Raw genomic sequence first — 11,351 nt, 5'->3', positions numbered from 1 at the left:
TACCACATAGAGATGATAGCGGAGGAGAGATATTAAAAACTTTAAAATGGGAGAATACCTCCCGACTGAGGCTCTCCCACTGCATAGCTACTCTTCTCTTTCAACTTTTGTCTCACAGAGTGTGGCTGAGATTGCTGTCATCTCTTGGCATCCTTCCTCCTTTGTTTTGCTAATGGAATTCCCTGAGTTCTAGCTAGACACACAGCTATTAGGTCATCAACTACATTTCCCAGCTTCCCTTGCTGCTGGCAGTGACCTTGTGGTTAAAGTCAGACCCTTGGGAAATGAAGTAATGTGTACTCAGTCTGGATTATCTTCCTAAGGCCACAGCCGCTTGGCATACTTTCTTCACTCTTCCCGTGGAATTCAGGCATGAATCTGCTTTGACCTGGGGGCATGAGAACCCCACCCCAGGGATTGGGGGAGAACCAGACGGAAGGACATACTCCCTGAATGACCTCATGGAACAGCCCTCTGGCGGGCCTCAGTGCTCCCCTTCAGTCTATATCACAGGAAAAAAAGAAACTTCCTTCTTTTTAGAGCTGTGCTGTACTCTACGGTCTTTGGGCTAGAACCACTTAACCCATACCTTAAGTAAATGAGGAGCTTTGGGGAAGCCAAAAGAAGCATTTACAGCAGAGAACCCAGGGTGTGGCCAGTGTCTTTGGGCTGATAGGTGCCCTCTTGTCTGGACTAGGGAAAAAAGCATAGCCAAATGAGAGCAAAACCTTTTTGTTACTAATCTACTCCAAAGACCTAGAGCCATACCCAAGCCTTGGGAGAGTTCTGGACCCCAGCTAAGATTCAGGGTGAGTAATAAAGGAACATTCCAATCATGAACTCTGTATAACATTGAGTTTGTGATAAACTGATTAAAAAAAAAAAACCTGAAAAATAACGTGGATGTGCTTTCTTTACCAGTTAAAGACACTTTACATTTTGTATTATTACTCTTAGTGGAGAAGTGTGTATCTACTACACATAAATGGAAGATACACCAAGTTCCACATCAGTGGAGCACATTTACCCTTTTACCCTTGAGGCCTTGTTCCTCCTTCTGGGCTGGGTGGCCATAGCCAGCTCTTCTTATCTGGTTGCAGGGTACCTTAATTTGGAACCATACTGATTTTTTTTAAAGCACATCTCAAGGTTGTGAAGGTTTAAACACATAAAAAACAAAATGAATTAAATAATGCCAATATTATAGTAAGTAAGAAAATAATCTTCAGTGTGGGAGAAATACAGCCTCCCTTGGAGATTTTTTTTTTTTTTTTTTAGGATTAAAAAAGAGTGTATGGAAAGCAATCAGCAAGGACTGACCCAATGCTCATTCCGAGTAAGCTTGTAATTCGGCTTTTCCATATCACTCAAATACAGGTTGGGAGGGAAGGAAGGGACACTAGTGTTTAGGGAGTGCCTACCATGTGTACACTTTAGGATGTTTATTTCCTCTAATCTTCATCTTCCATGTGGCAATACTATCATTCTCTTTTTAAAAATGATTGAAGTATAATTAATGTGTTAGTTTCAGGTGTACAGCAAAGTGATTCATTTATATTTTTCAGATTATATTCCGTTATCAATTATCACAAGATATTGAATATAGTTCCCTGTGCTATACAGTAAATCTTTGTTGCTCATCTATTTTATGTATAGTAGTCTGTGTATGTGAATCCTATACTCTTAATTTGTCCCTCCCTCCCTCCTTCCCTTTCCCCTTTGGTAACCATACACTTTGTTTTCTGTCTGTGAGTCTGTTTCTGTTTTGTATATACATTCTTTTGTATTATGTTTTAGATTCTACATATAAGTGATGTCATATAATATTTGTCTTTCTCTGTCTGACTTACTTCAAGAAGTATAATGGTCTCAGAGTTCCCGTTGTGGTACAGCAGAAACGAATCCGACTAGTAACCATGAGGTTGTGAGTTCGATCCCTGGCCTTGTTCAGTGGATTATGGATCCGGCATTGTCATGAGCTGTGGTGTAGGTCACAGACTCGGCTTGGATCCTGAGTTGCTGTGGCTGTGGCATAGGCTGGCAGCTGTAGCTCCAATTTGACCCCTAGCCTGGGAACCTCCATTTGCCACAGGTGCAGCCCTAAAAAGTAAAAAAAAAAAAAAAAAAAAAAAAGACGAAGCATAATGTTCTCTAGGTCTATCCATATTGCTGCAAATGGCATTATGGCATTCTTTTTTATGGCTGAGTAGTATTCCATTGTGTATATATACCACCTCTTCCGAATCCAATCCTCTGTTGATGGACATTTGGGTTGTTTCCATGTTCTGGCTATTGTGAATAGTGCTGCAAGGAACATGCGGGTGCACGTGTCTCTTTTAAGTAGAGTTTTGCCCGGATAGATGCCCAAGAGTGGGATTGTGGGGTCATATGGAAGTTCTATGTATAGATTTCTAAGGTATCTCCAAATGGTTCTCCATAGTGGCTGTACCAGTTTACATTCCCACCACCAGTGCAGGAGGGTTCCCTTTTCTCCACAGCCCCTCCAGCACCTGTTATTTGTGGATTTACTAATGATGGCCATTCTGACTGGTGTGAGGTGGTACCTCATGGTAGTTTTGATTTGCAATTCTCTTATAATCTGCAATATTGAGCATTTTTTCATGTGTTTGCTAGCCATCTGTATATCTTCCTTGGAGAACAGTTATTCAGGTCTTTTGCCCATTTTTCCATTGGTTGATTGGCTTTTTTGCTGTTGGGTTGTATAAGTTGTTTATATATTCTAGAGATTAAGCCCTTGTCGGTTGCATCATTTGAAACTATTTTCTCCCATTCTGAAAGTTGTCTTTTTGTTTTCTTTTTGGTTTCCTTTGCTGTGCAAAAGCTTTTCAGTTGGATGAGGTCCCATGGGTTTATTTTTGCTCTAATTTCTATTGCTTTGGGAGACTGACCTGAGAAAATATTCATGAGGTTGATGTCAGAGAGTGTTTTGCCTATGTTTTCTTCTAGGAGTTTGATGGTGTCCTGTCGTATATTTAAGTCTTTCAGCCTCTTGGAGTTTATTTTTGTGCATGGTGTGAGGGTGTGTTCTAGTTTCATTGCTTTGCATGCAGCTGTCCAGGTTTCCCAGCAATGCTTGCTGAAAAGACTTTCTTTTTCCCATTTTATGTTCTTGCCTCCCTTGTCAAAGAGTAATTGACCATAGGTGTCAGGGTTTATTTCCGGATTCTCTCTTCTCTTCCATTGGTCTGTCTGACTGTTTTGATACCAGTACCACACTGTTTTGATGACTGTGGCTTTGTAGTATTTCTTGAAGTCTGGGAGAGTTATGCCTCCTGCTTGGTTTTTGTTTCTCAGGATTGCTTTGGCGATTCTGGGTCTTTTGTGGTTCCATATAAATGTTTGGATTGTTTGTTCTAGTTCTGTGAAAAATGTCATGGGTCATTTGATAGGGATTGCATTGAATCTGTAGATTGCTTTGGGTAGTATGGCCATTTTTCCAATATTGATTTTTCCAATCCAGGAACATGGAATATCTTTCCACTTCTTTACATCTTCTTTGATTTCTTTGATTAAAGTTTTATAGTTCTCAGCATATAGGTCCTTTACCTCCTTGGTCAGGTGTATTCCGAGGTATTTGATTTTATGAGGTGCAATTTTAAAAGGTATCGTATTTTTGTATTCCTTTTCTAATAGTTCATTGCTGGTATACAGAAATGCAACTGACTTCTGAATGTTAATCTTATATCCTGCTACTTTGCTGAATTTATTAATCAGTTCAAGTAGTTTTGGGGTTGAGTCCTTAGGGTTTTCTATGTATAGTATCATGTCATCTGCATACAGTGACAGTTTTATCTCTTCTCTTCCTATATGGATGCCTGTTACTTCTTTTTATACCACATTTTCTTAAGCCTATGAATTATTGATAGGCATTTGGGTTGTTTCCATGTCGTGGCTATTGTAAATAGTGCTGCCATAAACATTGGTGTGCATTGTCTTTTCAAATTAGAGGTTTTGTCTTTTTCCAGATATGTACCCTGGAGTGCAATTGCTAGATCATATGGTAGTTCTATTTTTAGTATTTCAAGGAAATTCTGTGCTGTTTTCCATAGTGGTTGCCCCAGTGTACATTCCCACCAACAGGGTAGGAGGTTTTCCTTTTCTGCACAGCCTCTCCAACATCTATTATTTGTAGACTTCTTGATGATGGCCGTTCTGACCAGTGTGAAGGTGGTACCTTAGTGTAGCTTTGATTTGCATTTTTCTGCTAATTAGTGATGCTGAGCATCTTTTCATATGCCTGTCGGCCATCTGTATGTCTTCTTTGGAAAATGTCTATTTAGGTCTTCTGCCCATTTCTTGATTAAGTTGTTTGTATTTTCAATATTATTGAGTTATAAGAGCTGTTTGTGTATGTTGGATATTAACTTCCTGTTGGTTCCATCATTTGCAAGTATTTTCTCCCATCCCATACGTTGTCTTTTCTTTCTCTTGATGGTTTCCTTTGCTGTGCAAAAGCTTTTAAGTTTGATTAGGTCTCACTTGCTTATTTTTGCTTTTCTTTCTATTGTCTTCAGAAATTGATCTAAGAAAATATTACTACAATTTGTGTCAGAGAATGTGGAACATGATTCCTGTTTTAACAATAAAGAAACCAGGTTTGACAGAAGTTAAATTCCTTACTCAGTCGCATAACTAGTAAGTGGTTGTGAATGGTTGAGCTGCAGTTCAAACTCAGAGCTATGTGATTCCAAAGTTTACCTTTCCAGCTGCACCTCCAGAGAGGTCTATGCCTCGTGGTGCACAAAACGCAGGGTTGTATGCGACAGTCCCAAACACAATAGTGGACCCCAAAAACCCCTTTCCACTCTAAGGTTTCACTTTAAATTCCAGGCAGAGTTAATCATTTCCTCCTCTGTATTCCCATTTAACATCTTATATACATGTCCACGTGTAGAGTAATTACTGCTTTACAGACCTCTTCATGGTGGCTTTCACTAGGCTGACAGCTTTTCATCAAACATTTAGGCAGACACGTTGGCATCTGTGTATTCTTTATGTCTAATCCAATACCTGCTGATAGCAAGCACCTGATGAATGCTTATTGAGTCATCCACAAATTCCCTCACAGCAGTAATGTGTCATAATCTAGTTCTCCATGACCATGTTATCCTCAGTCCAGGCCCCCAAACCTCGAGAGGTTTCCATGAACAGCAACTGTCACACGTGTGTGAAGACACGTGAAGCACTGCGTGCCAGGACTGTCACACACCAGCTAACATAAAGTTGTGCTTTATTGTAACAGCAGAAACCTTTCTTAGTAGATGAGAAAAGAGCTCTTTCCCTCTGCCTCAGTTTGATGCATTAAAGGTTCTGAAGAGCAGCCCATGGGCACACACACACATATCCACACACACATTGAGAGCAAGCATTATCCCTACAGTATCAGGGACCTCCAGGACTGTAATCTCACCACATGGAGGCTAAATCACAATAGTAAACATAAAAGGAGCTTTCACAACAAGTTCTTTAAACGTTTTCATAGCTGTCAGCAACGATATTAGCTTAATTAGGCAACCCTGATTTGTGCTGCATACGATCTTTACTGTAATTAGATTCTTTGTTGTACACATTGTGTCACCACTGAGGAAAGGTCATTAAAAGGCACGCTCTCCTGTAGGTAATCACACCCTGGACCTTATAAGCATGACGGCAGCTGGCAAAGAAAATAGTTCCTTCCCCTGCATAGCAATGCAGCAACAAAGGGAACAAATAGGGCCTGAATCCTACTCGTTTCTATTTTTTGTCAAAATGTTCTTCATAGAATCTTGCTGAGTCCATAAGAGCACGTAACAGAGTTATCACCATCAGTGTGACAAGACTAGGCAGAAAGGTAAGAAGCAAACATCGTTTTGGTAGAGCTCTATGATGTGATTGTTGTTTTAGAATCCAGACTGTTGTTTGGTATGGGGATAGTGTCAAGAACTATGAAGAGTCTGATATTGTACTCTGCTTGCAAGCTGACAGGTTAGCCTGCCATAGTTTCATGTATTCTGGTAGAAGAAATAAGAAAATAAGAAATCAGAGACAAGGACAGTTTATTATTCATAGCAATAGTAGATGAACCAACCATGGGTTCATGGTTGCCATTAGGGGAAAAGTAAAACCTGGGGTTGCCATTAGGGGAAAAGTAAAAGCATCTTACCAGGGAATGGTCAGAGTAGCGTCCTAAATTTTCTAATTAGGACTGTCTAACTTCCTACCCCTTTCATCCTGGTCATTACCCAGATAGCAGCTGAGAGGAAAAGATCCCCTTCTGGGGAGAGTTGCATTCAATGATCTAATGTCCTACTAAGGAAACATGTCTGGGCTTGATTCAGATGATTCTGTCAGCAGCCACAATTTATTCCCATAGTTTGTAGCCCCAAAGAGGGTGTCTCCAACCTGCCATTCTGTAGTTTCTAAGAGGCAGATCAAATAGCCAGGCCATTGGCAACGGCCTAGGTGTCTGTATAAAACATAACAAGATTCTACAGGGACAATATTATCCAGAACTATGAGTTCTGCCTTGAGTTCTGCCCACTGAGGAGAGCAACTTCATTCGTTTTTGGTTTTATATCACAGCACTAAAGTTGAACTGCCACAGCAGCCCAGTAAATAGAATACCACCAGGTTTCAGCTAAATGAAATAATCAGGCCCTGTCATTTAGGGAAGCTGCTGCAAATCGAGGGGCCTGTAGAGCCAATGGGTTTTCCTCAGTGAGTTGCTTCAGTTGACGTAATGGGACATAGAGTTTTCCCCAAAGGAATAGGTACCACTTTTACATGTAAAGCTGAGATGCTGCTGAGGCCAAGCTGGCTGTGTTCTTGAATATGCCATTTTCATTTGACAAGTGAAGCTTGTTGGTACTGTCCCCCTTTGTTAGTCATTGAATCTGAGTTGACTCATCCCCAAAATAGGAATATCATGTAGAGTTGCAGGTTTCCATGGGTCAGGCAGTTTGGATAAGAGCACAGTAGCATACTGCTTGCTACTTTTCAAAAAGAGTATTTCTGGTAGTTGTATCAAGTAGTTAAACCCCAAGGGAGCATCCTTGCTAGAGGCTCCATTTAACAAAATCATCAGTCACAGAATTTTGTAGCTATGACAGATCATTAGAATTTGGGTCCCCAAATTAGAGAGTGTGTTATAACTTTCCAGACAGCTTCCAATGCAACCTGTTGGTTTGGGCCTCATTCAGAGGATGCCGATTTGCAAGTTAGCTCATATAAAGAACCAAATTGAATGCCCAAGTGAGGCAGATACTGTCTCCAATACTCCAACTGTCCAATATAGGCCTCCTTTCTGGTGGTAGAAGGGCAAAGAGACACAGCTTTTCCTTGACCCCCAGAGAAACTGATCCACTGTTGTGGATCTACACCTATTGTTTCAAGAAACTTTGATTGGTCAGCAGACTCCCAAATTTTGTCAGGGTTTATTTTTATCAGCCACCTCTGTTAATAGAGGTATGATATCATGCAGTAACAATAGTCGAACTCAGGCTTTTGGCTTGCCAGTTGACAAGACATCATCTATGTAGTGAAATCTTTGGATGTCAGAGAATAGAGGCACTCACTAAATTCATACTGGCAACTGAATTCAGTTGTTGCCCCCATAGCCTTGACTGTGCCAGACATTGTGACTGCAGCTGAATCCATTTTACAGATTGATGGCACCTTACAGACTAATGATACCATACCACTGGCACCTGAAGGTCAAGATCAGTTTCGTTTGCATGGCAAGGCCCCCACATGTATTTAGTGTTCCTCCAGGGGTGCAAGAATTCCCTAGGCATCATTAAAAATGTGTGTGTCTATTAGCAGTCTCTACATTGCAGCTCTTCTCAATTGAGGAGGATCCTCCCCAGCACTTATGAGACAGGGAAGTGCAAGCATCAATTCTTATTGACACAAAGATGTAAAAGCAGCAAACTATACATTAAATTGGCTCAAAGAGCCCCACCTGCAAAGTCAGACTAGTTTCCCTTCCTCTCTGTGAACCCTGCCCAACCCCATTAGCTGAAACTGCCTGCCTTTTCCTCCCACATGTCCAGGGAGGACTGTGTCTTGGGCTTGTGTATTTAACAAGACCCATAAAAGTTATGGGTCTTGTTAACTTCGCTCCAAGATTCCCCAGCTTACTGAGATGAATATGTACACTTTCTATTATCCTTAGGGACAAGGAACTATCCACCCTTACCTCAAATTTTTTCTCGTTAGTGTGGCTGAGGTCACAAGGGGTGGAGGGACATCATTTTCTCATTCTAATTCATCAACACTATAAATCCAATCCAGAGCAGTAAGAGCCTGGATCACAGTTGACACCATATATATGGTTTCCCACCAGAGTTTTTCTGAGAAAAATCTCCCCATTAAGGCCAATGCTCCCTTATAGAAGCCAGGATCCACTGGAAGAAAAAAAAAGTCTGAGACCTTTCACTGTCATCGCATGGGGATTTGAGCTGTGAGAAAGCCCAACTGTTGCCATTTTTCCTTAATAAGCATTACACACCCCATTCCCTCATCTCCCAAGCAAACCAGCTAAAGCTCTAATGATTTGTCTGGGTTTTGCCCATAATGGTAGTAGTTTTTCTTCCTTTCATGTTTGGTGTGGCTGGGGGCTCTCTGTAACTTGTCTGAACGAAGGCGGAACCTTCTGCAGGGATGAATCTTAGTACCTACTGCCTGTTACATTGGGGCAGGTTTGAGGTTGACCCCTGGGTAGATGAGGCAGTTCCCCACCCAGAGGAGAGTTAGCAAAAGCAGGGCACTGGTCAAGCAACTGTCTCTGAAACTACTTCCTGATAACTCAGCCTGCAACCAACTTCCCAATTCCTTTGGTCAACTCACTATTGATCCCATGGACTTTCCTCAAGTCCTGTTAATTGGCATGGGAGGCACTCATCCTTCCTCTTCAAGAAATCCATGTCTTTGTCAGCTTCCCACCGTCACTGCCAAAACCATCAAGAACTGTGAAGGGTCTAACGTTTACCCTACTTGCAAACCAAAAATTTAGGCTGGTATAATGTCATGGATGTGCTAATAGAAAGCCCAAGATTCCTAGGTCAGAGATGAAGTTTAGTATAGCACTAGCAACAACCAGAGCATCAGCATTTTTACATTGGTTCCTCAAGTTCCATTTCCCATTGGGTGAGGAGAATAGAATCAGGTAACTTTCACCTGTGCAGTAGGTTATGTTACAGAAGGACCCCAGGCTCAGGGAACTGGGGATTTTTTTTTTTTTTTTAATAATAACCAGTAAGTATGCCTGCTCTTTGTTCTGGAGAGGGACACTACCTCTCACTTTCAAGGCTCTTCGATATACATCCATCCTTTTAAAGGAACAAAGGGCAAGTCAGTGCTTTGCTCACAGGTGTGCAGAAATATGAGAAACCCTTGGAGAATTGTCTCCAATAGCAAGATGAAATAACTAGGAGCAACAATATGGGAATGGCACACAAACACCTGGTGACTAGGAATTGAGCCCACAGCTCATGTCACTCTGTGGATTATATACCTGGAGGTATTGGGAGCTTATGATTACACAAATAAAATTTTAGCCTTCCACAAAAGGTTAAAATAAAGATCCCCACAAGAGAAGGAAGAATCTGAGAATTTCAGGTGTGGAAGTAACAATAGAAATCAAGGCATATTTTTAAAGAATAATTCAAGAGCTATTGAAAATTGTTGAAGCAGTATGGTAGCTATCTGGGGGTTCTTTTAACTACTCACTCTATTCCTATGCAGTTAATATTTTTGTAATAATTTTAAAATTTTTTAATTAAACAGTATGAAAATAGGAATGTTCTCTGTTGAAGAGAAAGTGCTTGGGATAGAAACCTCTAATAGTTGAAGTTGGTATAGGATGTTTCTCTCCCAGAAAACCTCTATATAGTATAAAGAAGAAAAACATATGTTTTATCTATAGATGTTATTGAAATGTAAGTTTTAGTTTTAGAAATACTTGGTATATTGTAAATATGGGGACAAAGACCTTGGACAAAGGAAAGTTTAACTGGGTCACCATGCTGTACAGTAGAAAAAAAAAATTGTATTGGAGAAATAACTATTAAAAAAAACTTAAAAAAAAAAGTTGAACAGTTGAATTTTACTGGATGACTAACCACTGGAAGGCTCTAACATATAATCCAACCATCACTAAGATTCCAGTGTTCATTGAGCAGAACAGGGAGGAGGAGGGACTTGCAGATGTTTACAGCAGAGGCTACTTCTATGTACCAGCAAATGGAACCAAGCAAACTGGCTGTAAGGGGAATCTAGTCACTCATCCTGTCATCAAGTATCAACCAGGTGTCAGGCTCTGGCCCAGGTGAGTGTATCTAAAAAGAGAATAGGTTTAAAGATTTTTTTTTTTAAAGAGAGGGAATAGACTCATAATCTTCAGTATTTTTCTTAAAATTGTATAATCTTTATGTTATGATAGTTCTTGTATTATTTGAACATATTTTGGGAAAGGAAATGGCGAAATCTGAAAGGGGACAGGTACAGGTGGTACAGATCTGAACTGCTGAAGATAAAAATGAAAAGATACCTGGGACCTCATCAAGCTTGGAAAATGGATAGAAAAGTATCCAGTAACTATCTGCATGGGCCACAAAGAGACAGTGAGTCTTGGACAAAGTAACCTAAGCTATGATCGTAGGATGATTATCTCTGAATTATTTGACTCATTAGAAACCCTGGAAGAGTTATCTGGTAGCTCAGTGGATTAAGGATCTGGTGGTGTTTTTGCCATAGCTCTGGTTACTGCTGTGGCTCAGATTCTATTCCCCCACCCCAGGAACTTCTGCATGCTGTGGGTATGGCCAAAGGAAAAGAAACCCTGGAAATAGAATCCATTATTATCTTATTCCTCTGGCCTCTGTTTTATCGCAAGAAAGGCAGAGAAGGGTCAATAGGCTCTAAATTAGGAATTAATAGGAAGACTAAGATCCCTTAGGAAGATGATCGCTGAGAAAGGATATTATCAAAATAAGTAAAACCTTTGAGGGACCTACATGGTGAAGCCCAGGAGTGCTGTATAGCATTGCACCAGTTGTACCCAGCAAGGGCACCAGGCAGGGGCATAGAGAGGGGAAGGAGCCGGGCGGGGACCATACTGGGATGGAAACCTAGCCATGCTCTGCTCACTGAGCCCTGTGACTGGCACAGGCTGCACCTGCCTGAAAGAGGGAGCACCCATTTGTAAACGGAGTGCCCAGAGGGAGTGCTTTCTCCTTATCTGCATAAAGCCCTGGCTGTGCTGGCTGTGCTGGCTGCACCAGCTGTGGCTCCAGAGTGAGAACATCCTCAAATCCTGGAATGCTAGAACTTAAGGGCACCCATTGAAATTC

The sequence above is a fragment of the Phacochoerus africanus genome, chromosome 3 (assembly GCF_016906955.1).
Source record: "Phacochoerus africanus isolate WHEZ1 chromosome 3, ROS_Pafr_v1, whole genome shotgun sequence".
Lineage (NCBI taxonomy): Eukaryota > Metazoa > Chordata > Mammalia > Artiodactyla > Suidae > Phacochoerus > Phacochoerus africanus.
This window is presented reverse-complemented; position numbering follows the sequence as displayed.